The 18,191-nt window shown below is 36.4% G+C and overlaps 1 protein-coding gene across 1 annotated transcript in view; it reads right to left on the bottom strand.

The window, feature by feature from the left end:
- Nucleotides 1–17,785, bottom strand: part of LOC123529797 (sushi, nidogen and EGF-like domain-containing protein 1) — a 40,403-nt gene extending 22,618 nt beyond the window's left edge. The window contains exon 1 of the mRNA XM_053521672.1: nt 17,627–17,785. The gene's annotated coding sequence lies outside the window, so the exon portion shown is untranslated. The remainder of the gene's footprint in view (nt 1–17,626) is intronic.
- Nucleotides 17,786–18,191: the final 406 nt, after the last annotated feature.

Raw genomic sequence — 18,191 nt, 5'->3', positions numbered from 1 at the left:
TGTAAGTCTAAATTACTGCATGAAGTCATCACTACCATAGCTTTACTATCAAATGAAACTTTATTTGAATTAAATTAATATGGCCTAGATCTTCAAACTTCAAATAGACAGTCTACAGGAAATACCAGGTCCTGAATCACTGACTCCATTGTCTAAAGCAGATAAAACTATGGGCCAACTCATTTCACTCAACCCGGGACATGCCAGTCACTTGAGTGGCAAAATAATAATTTTCGCCAGTTTAATAATTAATAAACGAATGCTTCAGCATACACCGGACATATGAGCTGCAATAAAAAAGATAAATTTCCAATTTATAATGATTTTCTATTGAGGCCTTAAATTGTCAAAAAAAGTTAGCGAAATATTTCTTGTAGTATGTTTCTATCTTTAGGCCAGAGTTTTTTAATAACTTGGGTTACGGGAGCGCCGGGTCCTAATTCTCCAAAATCCAAATAAAAATAAAATTCAAAATTGCGATTTTTTTTTTATTTTCACCGACGCTTGCATCTACTTTCCGTGGTGGAAAATAAAACAGTGTCTATTAACCTACAATAAATATCACAGCGCATGCAAAGGACTGTTTAGAAGGCGTTAATTGCAGACAACAAAAGGCTTGGATTAAATTGGTGAAACAAGCTCCTAAGTCGGAAGACAAAGTAACTTAATTGTGGAAAATATATCGGTAATTTCAGCACAAAAGCCTCAGCAAGTAACTATATTTTAGCAAATGACATTTCACATCCAGTTTAAATTAATACATTTTTTCCGACCGGTAATAAATTTGCTACTTTCTTCGGATTTTCATCAATGATAAATCCTTTTACAGTATTTTAAGAAGAAAAAAAAACCATTCAATTTGTCTCCTGACCTATTAAAAACTGATATCTTTGACACATTTCGACCAGCACATGGCAGCTGACATCAAAAGGAGTGTCGGCAAAATTTTCCTTTATTGATTTTGTTCGATGTGGGATAAAAGTTAACTGGTTGGGTATTGCAAGGTGAATGACGTAATTTGACATAATTCTACTCCAAGTAAAATGTACTTCAGATTTTTTTAAGTGGATTTTCGTTTTGTAGCTGAACAACAGTAAGTCTGGTGATTTTAATAAAATGCTGACTGTTGCTATAAATTTAAAAAAAAAACAATAAAATATTTTTTGTTAAATAAGATGTTTTCTAATCAATCTAGTGGTCCTTTTCTCTAAATTCTGTTACTTTATGCACTGTTCTGAACCAATTAGTATGGTGATGATAGTAATGATTATGATGATGATGGTGATGATGGTATTGAAGGTAACTACAAAGTGAAAATATGTAGGACTCCAAGAAAATTTAAGAGGGACTCTATAATATGAATGTTAGGCAGTCCTGACTCCATGGAATTGAATCATAATGGAAGCCCTGCAAGGGTACTGAACTCCATGTATGGACCAATTACTTTTAATATTTAAAACATTTGAAATTGAGTAATATTACAAAATCTTGAACTATTAAAGAAGAAGTATGTGTAAGTTTGAATGTAGTACCTTTGCTGATTGTTTTTAAAATTCGCAATTTAAATCTTAAAGTCTACCTCAAATTACTTTCAAAGTTGTAGCCAGATATGGAGTTCAGTAACTTTTAAGAGACCCCTCACACTTAACAGGCTTGGGACTGTCTGGCATGTATAGTGAAAAATGGCCCATGTCGAGCATAAATGAAAAATGGAGAAATCATAAAAGAAAAAAGTGAAAAGTTATTTCCGTCTTCCTTAACCCTTACAATGGTACAACCGATTGGTTTTGCCTTTGCGACCAGTGCAGACCTAGATCAGCCTGCACATCCGTGCAGACTGATCATGGTCTGCACTGTTCACTATTCAGTCAGTATATTTTGAGTGAACACCCCTTCGAATGATAAATGGTATTGCCCAAATTGAATGATGGACCTGTCCATTTTAGAAACTTAGCGTGCTAAGGGTTAAAAGGTCAGAAACACAATATGCATAGGATGTGACAACAATACTACACTACACTATATATAATCACACCAACACCAGAAACAGAGTACAATGCCAGGCGTGTTTAGTCTCTATTTATTAGCAAGCTATATATATGTTTAAGGTTTCGATGGAGGCCTTGAGAAACAAAAATCAAACAACACCAAATCATAGAAAGAAAGAGTTGTTTGACATGAAAATTGAACAGCATGTAAAACATGTATATTACTTTACGAAACAAGTGTCAGTATACCGATATAAACATTGAATTCCGGAAAAGGGCTGCCTAAAGGGGCTCCACTTCCGGACAGTTAAACGCCTTTAAAAACTCAGCATTTTCAAAGAACAGTTACACATGTTCGTTTTGATGCATTTGCAATAGCGTGCGAGTGGTGAAATTTCGCATAACAAGGTGGAACACAGTTTTCAGCAATTGTTTATCTTTATTTCTTTACAAATGGCATTCATTTTCAAAGGGAGACAACTGTTCCCGATTATTTTAAGTACAAATGGCATTCATTTTCAAAGGGAAACAACTTTTTTCGATTATTTTAAGTAATCTTTGAGAAAAAGTTGTCTCCCTTTGAAAATGAATGCCATTTGTAAAGAAAAAAAAGATAAACAATTGTTGAAAACTATGTTCCACCTTGTTACGTGAAATTTCACCACTCGCACGCTATTGCAAATGCATCAAAACAAACGTGTGTAACAGTTCTTTGAAAATGGTGAGTTTTTAAAGGCGTTTAACTGTCCGGAAGTGGAGCCCCTTTAGGCAGCCCTTTTCCGGAATTCAATGTTTATATCAGTATACTGACACTTGTTTCGTAAAGTAATATACATGTTTTACATGCTGTTCAATTTTCATGTCAAACAACTCTTTCTTTCTATGATTTGGTGTTGTTTGATTTTTCTTTCTCAAGGCCTCCATCGAAACCTTAAAGCAGGCAAGCAACATTTAAAAAATTTCAAGTATTAAATAGTTTCTACAACATAATATTATAACATACAACATGGAGGCTTTAATAAAGAAAGTGGGAATAAAATGCTTAAATTTGGAAAATAACTTGTCTGATTTATCTAGACTGTGTTCAGTCCTATGCACAAGGTACAATGTTCCTGAAAATATCCCTTTCCAGCATTAAATCAGGATTTCATGGTACTGAGAAGATTATGATAAATCTAATTAATAAGGGCCATCCGTTAATTGGTACCACATGGTCCGTACAGTAGATTATAGACATCAGTTTGTTATTGCTGACCAGTCACATATCTCATTTCATATCTATATAGCATATTGCCATGCAGTTTTGATACTGGAGAAACAGTATACCTGTGGGACATGTTAGAAAATTATTTACATTATATGATAAGTTCAAAGAGTTTGAATAATATGTAACGAAGAAAAAGTATAATAATGACTATTTTTGCAATAAAATCAAATGCCCCATATTTTCGCGACCCGATTTTTTCACTCGAACACTGACACACTCTACTTTTAAGAAAATGCAGTTGTTATTGTGGTGAAAACTTACTGAGTGCAAACAAAAGTTTAAACATGACAAATAAGGAGTAATTCTTTTTTTGCAAAGTCTGTATAGAATCAGCAACTTAGAAAAAATCCCGAAAAATGAATTCTCTAAATTTCACTTGAGGATACTTTAAATTTGTAATTCATTTGAATGCCTATTATAAACCTTGAAAATAAAGTTTTAAAGTAATATAATGGAATGTTAAAAACTCACATTTACTTCATACTTTTTTCCCAATTTTGAAAATTCACCGCGTAAATAATTTCTAATTTTACCAAGGGCCTTTTTCCCAAAAATCCCTAGAAAAAGCCCTGGCTATGCCGTCGAATTATTCCACAGGCGTATAACCTTTTCGTCAAGTTTAAAGATATTAAAAATGGTTCTGCTAAATATCATTTCTTAAATAACACTTATTTATACATTTGATATTTAGATGGTTAGGCATTTTCTTATTTCATAAACAAGAGCTGTCACAGGAGACAGCGCGCTCGACTATTTCGATGCTGGATAGTGTATCTGGGCACATCTGAGGAAACTACAGCTGTCACTGGAGTGTTTAATGACTCCAATTGTGGATGAAGATATTGCACAATAGCCTGAGTCTATGTCAAAAATATCAACTTAAAGTAATAAGAGAGGTAAAGATGAAATGTATCAAAACACTATATAAGTATATCCTAAGCAAAAAGGGACATAATTCATTAAATATTGGTGCCAGAGTTATGCAGCTTGTGTCATATAGTGTGGGTGATGATGTTGAACAACTATTTTAAGTTCGAATCAAATCCATTCAGTAATAACAGAGACAGAGTGAAAGTGCATCAAAACTTTAACCTAAAATTCTAAGTAAAAAGGGGGAATAATTAATGAAAAATTGATGCCAGAGTTATGCACCTTGCATCATATGGTGTGGGTGATGATGTTGAACAACTATTTTAAGTTTGAATCAAATCCATTCAGTAATATCAGAGACAGAGTGAAAGTGCATCAAAACTTTAACCTAAAATTCTAAGTAAAAAGGGGAAATAATTCATGAAAAATTGGTCCCAGAGTTATGCACCTTGTGTCATATGATAAGGGTAATGATGTTGAACAAATGTTTAAGTTTGAATCAGATCCATTCAGTAATAACAGAGATAGAGTGAAAGTGCATAAAACTTTAACCTGAAATTCTAAGTAAAAAGGGGAATAATTCATGAAAAATTGTGCCAGAGTTATGCATCTTGTGTCATATGATGTGGGTGATGATGCTGAACAACTATTTTAAGTTTGAATCAAATCCATTCAGTAATAACAGAGGTAGAGTGAAAGTGTACCAAAACTTTAACCTGAAATTCTTAGTAAAAAGGGGGAATTATTCATGAAAAAATGGTGCCAGAGTTATGCACCTTGTGTCATATGATGTGGGTGATGATGTTGAACAACTATTTTAAGTTTGAATCAAGTCCATTCAGTAATAACAGAGATAGAGTGAAAGTGCATCAAAACTTTAACCTGAAAATCTAAGTGAAAAGGGGGGATAATTCATGAAATATTGGTGCCATTGTATTATGTTAGATGATGTGGATGATGATGAGGAATAAGTATTTCAAGTTTGAATCAAATCCATCAAGTAATTACAGAGATAAGTTGAAAAAAGAGAAAGTGCACCAAAACTTTAACCAAGGTGGGGACGCGGAAAGACGCCGACGCCGGGGCGAGTAGGATAGCTCTCCTTATACTTCGTATAGTCGAGCTAAAAATACTGAATTGTGTCTTGGACATTCTGAGGAAGGTGAAAAGCAAATGTGCAACAGATATATTATTCTTTTACTTTGTGGCTCAAATAACTTGTACAATATTAATTATAAATTATACAGAATATTTCTTTGTTTCATTGTAAGATTGAACTAAATAAAGTGTATGCTCTGTTCTGTTCAGCCAGATGCAATATTTTAAAATTATATAATATAACCAGTGAATGCTATTTTGATCATACAATTATGGGTAAAAGTTATAATATAAAGTTTTACTGTAAAAATACCTTATTTATTCACAATAAGAATTGAAAACATACAAATTAACATAGATGTGGCAGTTAATTAAAAACAGTAGAGTAAACAGTCTCACAACTTTCCACAGTCTACCCAGTGGGAGATCATTGATCTGCAAGTGTTTTATTGCTTGTTAATTATTAATCCCCTATTATCAGTTATTATGCACATTAGTTACACTTGCTATTTTTTAGCAAGGCAGTGTACCTAATGTGCAAAGGGGTATGTTGTGAATCTACATTTGCCTGAAACAACAATTTTTTTTAACCCAGTGGCACTTTTTACAAAATAAAATTGTTTGTGTTTTTTTTTCATTTTTTTTTTTTTTTTTTTTTTTCGATGCTAACATTTTCCTACTTTATTTTTATTTTTATTCACTCCTCCTAATGCTCATTTTTGGAAAATCTCCCGTAAGCCAAGTTATTAAAAAACTCTGGCCTTACTGTTATTAACACAATTTTTCAGATGTTTAACCTATTTTATATCGCGAATATATATGATTTGCCGTGAAACCAAATGAATGCCTGGCCTGTTGCCCGAGGCAAAATGGTGTAGACCGCAAATGTGAAATGAACTGGCCCTAAGAGGGAAGATGGCATATCTCGTGTAAACATAAGGCTGTATGCTATAAAACAAGTGGTAGATTTTCACTTAACATTGGATACTCATCAATAGAATACTCAAGAGGTATCAAAACTACTAATTTTCTTATTTTAAAGCATTTAATGACCAGGGTATCATCTGTACTAGCTCTGTCATGTTCCAGTATCTGTATCTCGTACTGTCGTCACAACGACTGCATGCTTTGTTTTGTACTAAGAAGACTTTTTAAAAAAGGTGATAGGTCAAATCCAGTTAATTACAGGCCAATTTCATTAACATGTGTCCTATGCAAAGTTCTTGAACACATTGTTTCCTCATCTATTGTTAAGCACTTCACCAACCATGGTATTCTGTATTATTCTGTATGACCTACAGCATGGATTTAGGGAAAAAAGATCATGTGTTACCCAGTTAGTTATGTTAGTAAATGATCTGGTCACTTCAGTCTACAATAAGAAACAATTAGATCTTATACTACTAGATTTTAGTAAGGCTTTCAACAAGCCATGAGAAAGTTTTTCTAAAAATGCACGAATACGGAGTCAGTGGTAACACACTAAGAATCTTAAAGATGGGTCAAAGGCTTCTTAGATAATAGGATCCAGTCAGTATTCTTAAATGGCACTACCTCTGATGCCATTCCAGTACAGTCAAACTTGTGCTAGCAATCACCCGTGAATACCGACCACCTGCCGACAACGACCGGTCTCTGGTCACCCCCCCCCCCCCCCCCGTAGAAAAATGCTCAATAATGCTCATAAAAAAAAGCCATGAATAGCGACCACCTGGCGACCACGACCGGCCTAATTCATTACCAAGGGTCATATTTGCCCCAAAATAATGACCACTAGCTGGACTGTTCTAGCATGAAAATATTTGAAATCCGCCAAATTTTCACGACTTTCGCATTATAGCAAACATAATAATTACTGCTCGATTGAAAATTTGCAAGTTACATAGAACATAAAGAAAGCAAGAAGCTGTAAAAATACTTTTTATCAGCATGATAATGGCTAACTGAGAAATGACCCTTTCCCCTGAATAAAGACCACCTGTGAACAAAGACCACTTTTGCTTGTTCCAAAGAGTGATCTTTGTTCACAGGTCTGACTGTATCATCAGGTGTCCCACAGGGGTCTGTACTTGGTCCCCTGCTCTTCCTAGCTTACATAAATGACCTCCCACAAAACTTCAGTTCCAAAGTCCGTCTGTTTGCAGATGACACGGCAATATATCTAACACTGACATCTGCAGACCAATCTGTCACTCTCCAAAATGACCTCAAACTTGTAGAAAAGTGGGAGATGGAGTGGGATATGGAGTTTAACCCCTCCAAGTGTCAAGTGATCCAAGCCACTAGAAGGAAACATCCTATCCCTACCCAATATTGCCTACATGGAGTCCAACTTGAATCGGTCATCTCAGCTAAAAGGCGTGGATATCTCAAATGACCTATCATGGGCCAATCACATAAACAGGTCAACCAAGAAAGCTAACCAAACCCTAGGGTTTTTATAAAGAAACATTATTAGGTCAAATCCCAATCCATTAAGACCATTGCTTACCAGACTCTAGTCCGACCCCAACTCGAATATGCCTCCAAGGTATGGTCGCCCCACACCCAAACTCAAATTGACCAAATTAAAAGCGTCCAAAGGAGAGCCACCTGTTGGATCAAGATCGACTGCGGCCGTACTTCCAGTGTAACAGATATGCTACACTCCCTAAACCTTCGTCGACTGGATTTAAGGTATTGGACCCGTAATAGAGTATCTCCTTTTTGAAGAGTATTCAATTCTTACCATAAACCTACTTTGACTGCAATTTTCAGGGGGGCGTAGGTTCAAACCCCACAGGGACGAAATTTTTTTTTTCCATGTTTTCCTTTTTTTCTAGTAAGTTTTTACTTCTTTCAAGACTAATCATGGAAGAATTGTACAAAAGTGGAAAATTTTCATTTTAAAAGCGATTTTTTGCTGTTCAATGTGAATTTACCCCTGAATCAGGAGGGGTAGACTTAGACATCTTTAAAAATACTGAGTTACGTGCGGTAAAAGTTCTCTATTTTGCCTTCATTCTTTAGATTACATATTGTGGAAGAAATGCAGGTAGGTTTTACTATTGCCCCAAGGTTATTTTTGAATGAAGTGAGCAAAATTCAAAACAGACCCACAGAATTCGACCTTAATTTTTCAATGTTGGAGTTAGAATTTTGTCTCATTAAATCTGTTTACTTGAGGCACCCTAGACAAAAATTATTTTTACAGTTTTATTTTGTGTTTTATAGTTATTTAACAATAGTTTGATGTTTCTTTTATCAAAATTAATGCTGTAATGAATTCTCTGCAAACGTTTTAGATAGTGGCCATCACATTGAATTTTGTCTCCTCTTGAGCATGAGGAAATACCATAAATTATACAAAATTTACAAAAAACGGCACGGTAAAAATTGTTTAAAATTTGCAACACAGTGTGAAACATGGTCAACTTTAAGAATATACCAAGCAAATGCCATTTTTTAAACATTACTATTAGGGGTCCAATACCTTAAGGCGTATAGATTCTAGGTTTCTGACTCTTCTATAAGATTCATCATGATTTGGTTGCTATCCCAATCGTAGATTACCTGACCCCAATGTCCCGCTGTGCCCACTATGGCCATTCCCTAAGTTATAGGTTAATTACTGCAACCACTGACTACCGTAAGTACTACAAGTTTTCTTATTTTCCGAGAACAGTGTTCCGTTGGAACCAACTTGCCCCAGTGTCGCCCACCTCCCTACCCTAGAGCAGTTCAGTGCTGCAGTTTGCAGCCTAGAACATGTCTAGCCCTAGTTATCCTGCAAATCCAAGTTTTAACCTTTTTAGCTCACCTGACACATAGTGACAAGGTGAGCTTTTGTCACCCTTCGTCTGTCGTCAGTCCGTCCGTGCATGCGTCCGTCCGTCAACAATTTCTTGTCTGCACGACAGAGGTTTCATTTATGGTTTTATTTTTACCAAACTTGCACACAACTTGTATCACCATAAGGTCTTGGTTCTTTCTTGAACTGGCCAGATTCCTTTATGGGTTCCAGAGTTATGGCCCCTGAAAGGGCCAGAATTAGCTGTTTTGACCTTGTCTGCACAATAGCAGCTTCATTTATGATTTTATTTTAACTAAACTTGCACACAACTTGTATCACCATAACATCTCTGTTCCTTTTATGAACTGGCCAGATCCCCTTTTGGGTTCCAGAGTTATGGCCCCTAAAAGGGCCAGAATTAGCTATTTTGATCTTTTCTGCATAATAGCAGCTTTATTTATGATTTGATTTTTACCAAACTTGCACACAACTTGTATCACCATAAGATCTTGGTTCCTTTCTTGAACTGGCCAGATTCCTTTATTGGTTCCAGAGTTATGGCCCCTGAAAGGGCCAGAATTAGCTATTTTGACCTTGTCTACACAATAGCAGCTTCAGTTATGATTTTATTTTAACCAAACTTGCTCACAACTTATATCACCATAAGATCTTGGTGCCTTTCTTGAACTGGCCAGATTCCATTATGGGCTCTAGAGTTATGGCCCCTGAAAGGGCCAGAATTAGCTATTTTGACCTTGTTTGCACAATAGCAGCTTCATTTATGATTTGATTTTAACCAAACTAGCACACAACTTGTATCACCATAAGATCTTGATTCCTTTCTTGAACTGGCCAGGTTCCATTATGGGTTCCAGAGTTATGTCCGCTGAAAGGGCCAAAAGTAGCTATTTTGTCCTTGTCTGCACAAAAGCAACTTCATTTTTTATTTGATTTTAACCAAACTTGCAAACAACTTGTATCACCATAAGATCTAGGGTTCCTTTCTTGAACTGGCCAGATTCCATCATTGGTTCCAGAGTTATGGCCCATTAAAGGTCCAAAATTTGCTATTTTGGCTTTTGCAGTCATATAGAGACTTCATTTATGGTTTGATTTGATACAAACTTCCAGAATATCTTCAACAACAATAAATCTTGGATTCCATGACGAATGTCAGATCCAATCGTAGGTTCTTTTATATCTGATTACCTCCCCTGATTGTAATCAAAATGGATTTATATCAGTAAGTACTTATAGGACTTATTTGAAATTTCATTATTGTCATTAGTTTGACTGAGACAATCAGGGTAGATAACTATGGACTGATTTTTTGTCAGATAACCTCCCTCTGTAACCAATGAAGATACTGATTTGAAATGTCATTTATGCCATCAGATGGACTCGGACAATCAGGGTAGATAACTTTTGACTGAATTTATGACAAATTACCTCCCTTTGTTTTATGTAAATGAATATAGGTCAGGACCCTTAGGTCAAAACGGACTGTTATAAGAAAACATTTATCCTGATGATATTTAATGTCTATGCCTATGTGATCTATGTCAAAACTTGATCTTATCATTAAGAGCAATGGTACTCAGGTGAGCGATATAGGGCACCATGGCCCTCTTGTTACATCACCAAATCTATTTTCTGTTTCTTTTACTCTAAACTTTTATCACTATTTTCTTTCTATTAGTTTTCAACTGTCCGTCCGTTCATTAGTTCGTTCATTAGTTCGTTTGTCACAACGTTAACTTTTTGCATGAAGGCACTTTACTCGCGAACCACTGCACCCAGGACCTTCAAACTTCACATGCTGATAGTACTTATTGAGTACACGACCCCTACTGACTTTTGGGTCACCATGACAAAGGTCAAGGTCACAGGGGCCAATGTTAACTTTTTTGCATGAAGGCACTTTACTCGCGAACCACTGCACCCAGGACCTTCAAACTTCACATGCTGCTGGTACTTATTGAGTACACGACCCCTACTGATTTTGGGGTCACCACGTCACAGGTCAAGGTCACAGGGGCCAATGTTAACTTCTTGCATGAAGGCACTTTACTCGCGAACCACTGCACCCTTGACCTTTAAACTTCACATGCTAATAGTACTTATTGAGTACACGATCCCTATTGACTTTGGGGTCACAAGGTCAAAGGTCAAGGCGCTGTGGGAGCATTTGTCACCATTAGTGACAGCTCTTGTTGATTCTGACGCGCAAAACGTCTACGTTCCCAAAAGGGGTTTGACGTCAACGGCAAATAGATAGACTTTCTTAGTAGCTTTTTGAATGGGGGTGGGGAGAGGGAAAAGTCCACAGTACCAATACAGACGTTATTTCCGATACAGGCAGGCACCCAGGATAGAACCACAGATATTCTTGCATGACAACCTTTGTAAAGCTTAAACCCACATAGGTAAGCGACTAGTGATACAACATCAGTGACCTTAACCACTCGGCAACTGAGACCATTGCTCCTGGAGTGGTTCAACCCATGGTCAGGCAGCTTACTTTTCACCTTGTAAGATATATTTGTATATACAAAACTACATTTGATATTCAAATCAAGTTTATTGATCAAAGGTATGTCTACTTCGTATTATTGACTTCTTATATAGATCAAATATAATACACCATGAGTATACATAATAACTATTAAATGTGGTTGATCACTTTACACAGCAACATTTTCATATATTCTGTTAGATTTATTGAAGGAACAAAAAGACTGACCCATTACATAGAGTTAGATCCCTCAATTGGAAATGTATAATTTATACCTTTTTATGAAATCTTGTAATCACCCTTTAATTCAGAAGTGTTAAAAAAGTGAACCCCCAACCCCCACCCCAGCTTGATGCATTCAGTAATTGCACAAGAAACAAAAATTATTTGCTCACTGTAAACAAAAGTTACACGAAATGCTCAACCCCCCACCCCCACCCCAGCTTGATGCATTCAGTAATTGAACAAGAAACAAAAATTATTTGCTCACTTTGAACAAAAGTTCTACTGTTCTGGTTCAATCTGACCTTGACCTTTGACCTACTGACCTCAAAATCAACAGGGTTCATCTACTGGTCATGATCAACCTTCCTATTAAGTTTCGTGAGCCTAGGCCCAATTTGGCAAGCGTTCTCAAGTTATTGTCTGGAAAGTGTTTAACTGTTCCAGGTCAATGTGACCTTGCCCTTTGGCCTACTGACCTCAAAATCTAAAGGGGTCATCTACTGGTTCGAAGAAGGAGGAGTATATTGTTTTGCAGATGTCGGTCGGTATGTCGGTCGGAATGTAGACCAATCTGTTTCCGGATGATAACTCAAGAACGCTTGGGCCTAGGATCATGAAAGTTGATAGGGAGTTTGTTCATCACAAGCAGATGATACCTATTGATTTTGAGATCTGTATGTCAATGATCAAGGTCACAGTGACCCTGATGAGTAAAAAGGTTTCCGGATGATAACTCAAGAACCCTTGGGCCTAGGATCATGAAAGTGAATAGGGAGGTTGGTCATCACCAGCAGATGACCCCTATTGATTTTGAGGTCAGTTTGTCAAAGGTCAAGGTCACAGTGACCCTGAACAGTTGAAGGGTTTCCGGATGATAACTCAAGAATGCTTAGGTCTAGGGTCATGGAAGTTGATAGGGAGGTTGGTCATGACCAGCAGATGACCCCTATTGATTTTGAGGTCAGTATTTCAAAGGTCAAGGTCACAGTGACCAGGAACAGTAAAATGGTTTCCAGGCAATAACTCAAGAACGCTTTGGCCTAGTGTCAGGAAAATTGATAGTGAGGTTGGTCATAACCAGCAGATGACCTCTATTGATTTTGAGGTCATTAGGTGAAAGGTCAAGGTCACATTGGCCAGGAACAGTTAAACGGTTTCTGATCTTCTTTTCCAAAACCACAGGGCCTAGGGCTTTGATATTTGGTGTGTAGCAAAATCTAGTGGTCCTCTACCAAGACTGTTCAGATTATTTCCCTGGGGTCAAATATGGCCCCACCCCGGGGGTCACATGGTTTAAATTATGTAGACTTATATAGGAAAAAACTTTGAAAAGCCTCTTATCCAAAACCACAGGTCCAAGGGCTTTGATATTTGGTATATGACATCATCTAGTGGTCCTCTACTAAGATTGTCCAAATTATTCCCCTAGGATCAAATATGGCCCTGCCCTGGGGATCACACGGTTTACATAGACTTATATAGGGAAAAACTTTGAAAATCTTCTTGTCCAAACCACAAAGCCTAGGGCTTTGTAATGTAGCATCATCTAGTGGTTCTCTACCAAGTTTGTTCAAATTATCCCTCTAGGGTCAAATGTGGCCTCACCCCGGGGGTCACATGGTTAATATTGTAATAGTCAGTCTAGCTGACACTGGTAAATAAGTATACAATCACAAAATAACTGGGTGAGGAACTATTTCAGACCAAACCAAACATGTACTATGCATAAATCATCTTAATAGACCAGTAACTAGTGTGAATTGGTACACAAATGGCAAAGACATGAATTCCATCAAGATTTGTTATGATCGCGGAAATGCGTTACAATTGCAAATTATGTTTCAACAAACAAACTTACGGCAGCTATTCACAGTCATAGATATTTACCATCATCAATAGAGTTCATGCCAATAACAATCTCGTTCAATAATGTTGACAATTGTATAAACTCTGGATTGCTTACATTTACTCGTCAAACTTTTGACGGAAGCTAGTTCCTTCCATGCCAGACGCTGTGAGAAATTACCAACAAGCAGCATAACTACCGTTAGTAAATATTAAATCCCCTAAGATTGCCAATTACAAAGCTGTAACCCTTTAAGGGATCCGTTCTGTGTGGACCTTGTAATCGTGCTTTTACTGGACCTTTGACGGATCTATCTCGCATGACGGCGATTTGATGCAGACGATGATCGTGATGCGTAACGATTTCATTGGCTAACTGGAGCCGCTGTGCGCGCTGATTGGACAGCGCTATGTTTGAAACTTTTCTGGCGGGACTATTCACCCTGGATATTAGTACGCAAAAGGCTATAAATAAAGCGAATGCCGTCAAGTTTTCAGCTTTTCCACCGTCAAAACGGGTAAATGGTTGAAACCCGTAGGTCACCAGAGATAGGTCTATAGTCCGTCAAATTTCACTGGTTCCGTCAGCCGTCAAGGTATACCGTCAAAAGAGCATTAATAATATTGATTTCTACATGACAATACTAAACGCCGTCAATTTCGCGAATGCCGTCAAAAGGTGGTTGCCGTCAATACTGTAAAATCCGTCGAAACCTGTGGACGCCGTCAAAATAGTGAATTCCGTCAAAATAACACAAAAACAGCAAAAACGTGTACATCTCCTTTGCCAAAGTGACATTTTCATAACATTTTAACAATCAAGAACATTGAAATACAGAAGTTTACAGCTACAGTGACACTACCAAGGGTTATGAAATATAAAACAACACAATAACGTATTAATTACATGATTTAATTCAACATCGTTATAATAATATAGCAAATATTTCAACATCATTAAAAGTAATTGAAACGAATAAATCTTTCTATTGAATTACGTCTCTACCATCAGATATACGTAAAGGTTACAAGGTAGTAAATGCCATCCAATGATATAATTCAGAGATCAGGTTTTTTAAAGAAGTAAATTCTAAGAGCCATCCAGTACTAACTGTTATAGCGCCATCCATGACAAAGACCGGGTACGATTACAATATAGACTTATATAGGGAAAAACTTAGAATCTTCATGTCCGTAACCTATATCATTCAAATTTGGACCACATGTATTGTTTTGAGTGGCAAGATGAGCCTTGACATGAGTTGACCTTGATCTTGACCTAGTGACCTACTTTCACATTTCTGTAGCTACAGCCTTCAAATTTGGACCACATGCATAGGTTTGTGTACCGAAACAAACTTTGACCTTGTTATTGACCTAGTGACCTACTTTCACATTTTTGAAGGTACAGGCATCAAATTTGGACCACATGCAAAGTTTTGTGTTCCGAAATGAAATTTGACATTGATTTTGACCAAGTGACCTATTTTACATTTCTCAAGCTACAGCCTTCAAATTTGGACCCCATGTTTAGTTTTATGTACTGAAATAAACTTTGACCTTGAAATTGATCTAGTAACCTACTTTCACATTTCTGAAGCCACAGCTTTCAAATTTGGACCACATGCACAGTGTTTTGCACTGAATGAAATTTGACCTTGACTTCAGACTTCAGGAAAGTTGGAACAAGAGCACCGCCTTGCGGGTGCTGACGCTCATCTGATTTTTTTTGTATAATAGAAATATTGTCCTACCCATGATTTTCTAAGTCTAAAAAGGGCCATCACTCTTGCAAAAAGCAGGATAGAGTTATGTTTCTTGATGTACAGTGTCCACTTATGATGGTGAAAAACTGTTGCAAGTTTTAAAGCAATAGCTTTGATAGTTTATGAGAAAAGTTGACTTAAACATAATATTCAACCAAGAAAATGATTTTTCTAAGGCCAAAAGGGGCAATAATTATTGCAAAAAGCAGGATGGAGTTATGTTGCTTGATGTACAGGGTCAGCTTATGATGGTGAACAAGAGTTGCAAGTTTTAAAGCAATAGCTTTGATAGTTTAAGAGAAAAAGTTGACCTAAACATAAAACTTAACCAAGAAATCTGATATTTTCTAAGTCCAAAAGGGGCCATAAATCTTGCAAAAAGCAGGATGGAGTTATGTTTCTTGCAGTACAGGGTCAGCTTATGATGGTGAACAAGTGTTGCAAGTTTTAAAGCAATAGCTTTGATAGTTTAGGATAAAAGCTGACCTAAACATAAAACTTAACCAAGAAAACTGATTTTCTAAGTCCAAAAGGGGCAATAATTCTTGCAAAAAGCAAGATGGAGTTATGTTTCTTGATGTACAGGATCTGCTTATGATGGTGAACAAGTATTCCAAGTTTCAAAGCAAAAGCTTTGATAGTTCAGGAGAAAAGTTGACCTAAATTTAAAACTTAACCAAGAAATCTGATATTTTCTAAGTACAAAAGGGGCCATAAATCTTGCAAAAAGCAAGATGGAGTTATGTTTCTTGCTATACAGGGTCAGCTTATGATGATGAACAAGTATTCCAAGTTTCAAAGCAATAGCTTTGATAGTTTAGGAGAAAGGAAGTGTCTAGCCGTCCGGTAACCGGACATCTAGCCTGCGTTCTAGTCGTCCGGTTACCGGACGACTAGCAAATCCTCAGGGGATTTTCTAGTCGTCCGGTAATTGATTTCTTATTGAATAGGTAATGATTTTATACAGTTTTAAATGTTATTTACTTAAAATACCAATATTTATCTGATTTTTCAGTCAATTAAACGCAAGAGATCGTGTTTGTTTACAAAGCCGTTGATATTCTATTTTTAGAAATGATTAAACATTGATCGCCGAACGTCCATATGCTATTTTTGTAAAAAGTGATGTTTTTCTAACGGCCTAAACTTTAGTTATTAAAACACAAATCTCTATATATATTTTAACTACTGTTTTTCTTAAAGTTTTGAACATTTCAGTGCCGCTTTTGAAATTAGATGTCATTTAAAACAGTTGTTCATTAAAAAATATTTGAATACTAAAATATGAAATTGAAATTTCAAAACTGTTTTAATTTTGAAAATCCAGTGAAAAAGTTGTTAAAATTTAAAAATTCCGATCCCATTCATAACTTTATCATGACATCATTGTATATTAGGGGTTCTAACTGACCAATCAGAGAGCTGCATTTTCGAGTACCTGCCAGTTTCCACTTGGGTATAACAAAGTATATTTACAATGAACATATAGTGACTTTAAAAATAAATAACATACTATTTTAGAAATCAAATTAAGATTTTTCACTGCACATGCCCCAGATAATGCTACAAACTACACAACTTTGAAGTTTCATTGAAATATCAAATCGATTTAATACCTTTATTTTAGTTAAAAGTTTGAGATTTTACACAGGGAGTCTATGATAAAGTCCGAGTAAAATGTAATCAATACCCAAGTGAAATAAGTATCATTCCGCAATGTCTTGGACATGTTAAAATTATGAATAAAAGCCTCCAGATGAACAGACTTTGATAAGTGGCGTCATGTCGATCTCACCATCATTGAGTTCGCCAAACTTCCATTTTATCGGCTGAATAATGCAGTGATTTATTGTAAATCTGTATAATATGTATTCACACAACATTTTGTTTGCAGATAAGTATCAATATCTTAAGTAAATAACATTAAAACTATATAAAATCATGTCTTATTCATTTGGAAATCAATTACCGGACGACTAGAAAATCCCCTGAGGATTTGCTAGCCGTCCGGTAACCGGACGACTAGAACGCAGGCTAGGCATCCGGTTACCGGACGGCTAGACACTTCCTAGGAGAAAAGCTGACCTAAACATAAAACTTAACCAGGCAACGCCGACGCCGGCGCCGACGCCGACAACCGCTCAAGTGATGACAATAACTCATCATTTTTTTTCAAAAAATCAGATGAGCTAAAAATGGCAGGACATTTGGTCCAGCAATGCCTAAAAATCTGCCAGACCAAAAAAAAAATATGCCGGACCAAAGAAAATGTCTGTGTACCGCATACGTTGCTTTTCTCCATCATATACAAGCCAGGAGTGGTTTTTAGTCCATTTCTCGTTAAATGTTCGGTCAACCCTCTTATTTTCGTACATTTGTTTCCTTTCACTACGATTGTTAGGCGTTAATTTACGTTTCTTTCCCGGTTTGCCCCGGCATAATTATGTGACGCCATTTTGATATGTCGTCCGAGATGTTGCGGTTCTCGGGGTACAATAAATGCCGGGCATGACTAGATACCGGAAAGGGCCCTTTCCGTGATATTTGATCGGAAAGGGCCTAACATGATCGGAAAGGGCCTGCCATATGTTTATTATTGGAATTGATTTAACTATTTCTTCATATTTCATTATGACATAATAAAAGAAAATAAATTACGAGAAAAAGTTATCAATTTGTTATTTTTAAATGAAAATACGAGTATTAATACTCGAATTTTAAATGAATTATAGATAAAATACGGGTCATGACATAAACCGCGCTGATCGGAAAGGGCTTAACATGATCGGAAAGGGCCTGCTATATGTTTATTATTGGAACTAATTTTATTATTTTTTCACATTTC

The sequence above is a fragment of the Mercenaria mercenaria genome, chromosome 13 (assembly GCF_021730395.1).
Source record: "Mercenaria mercenaria strain notata chromosome 13, MADL_Memer_1, whole genome shotgun sequence".
NCBI classification, from domain to species: domain Eukaryota; kingdom Metazoa; phylum Mollusca; class Bivalvia; order Venerida; family Veneridae; genus Mercenaria; species Mercenaria mercenaria.
The sequence above is the reverse complement of the archived record's forward strand: the minus strand, read 5'-3'. Positions and strand labels throughout refer to the sequence as shown.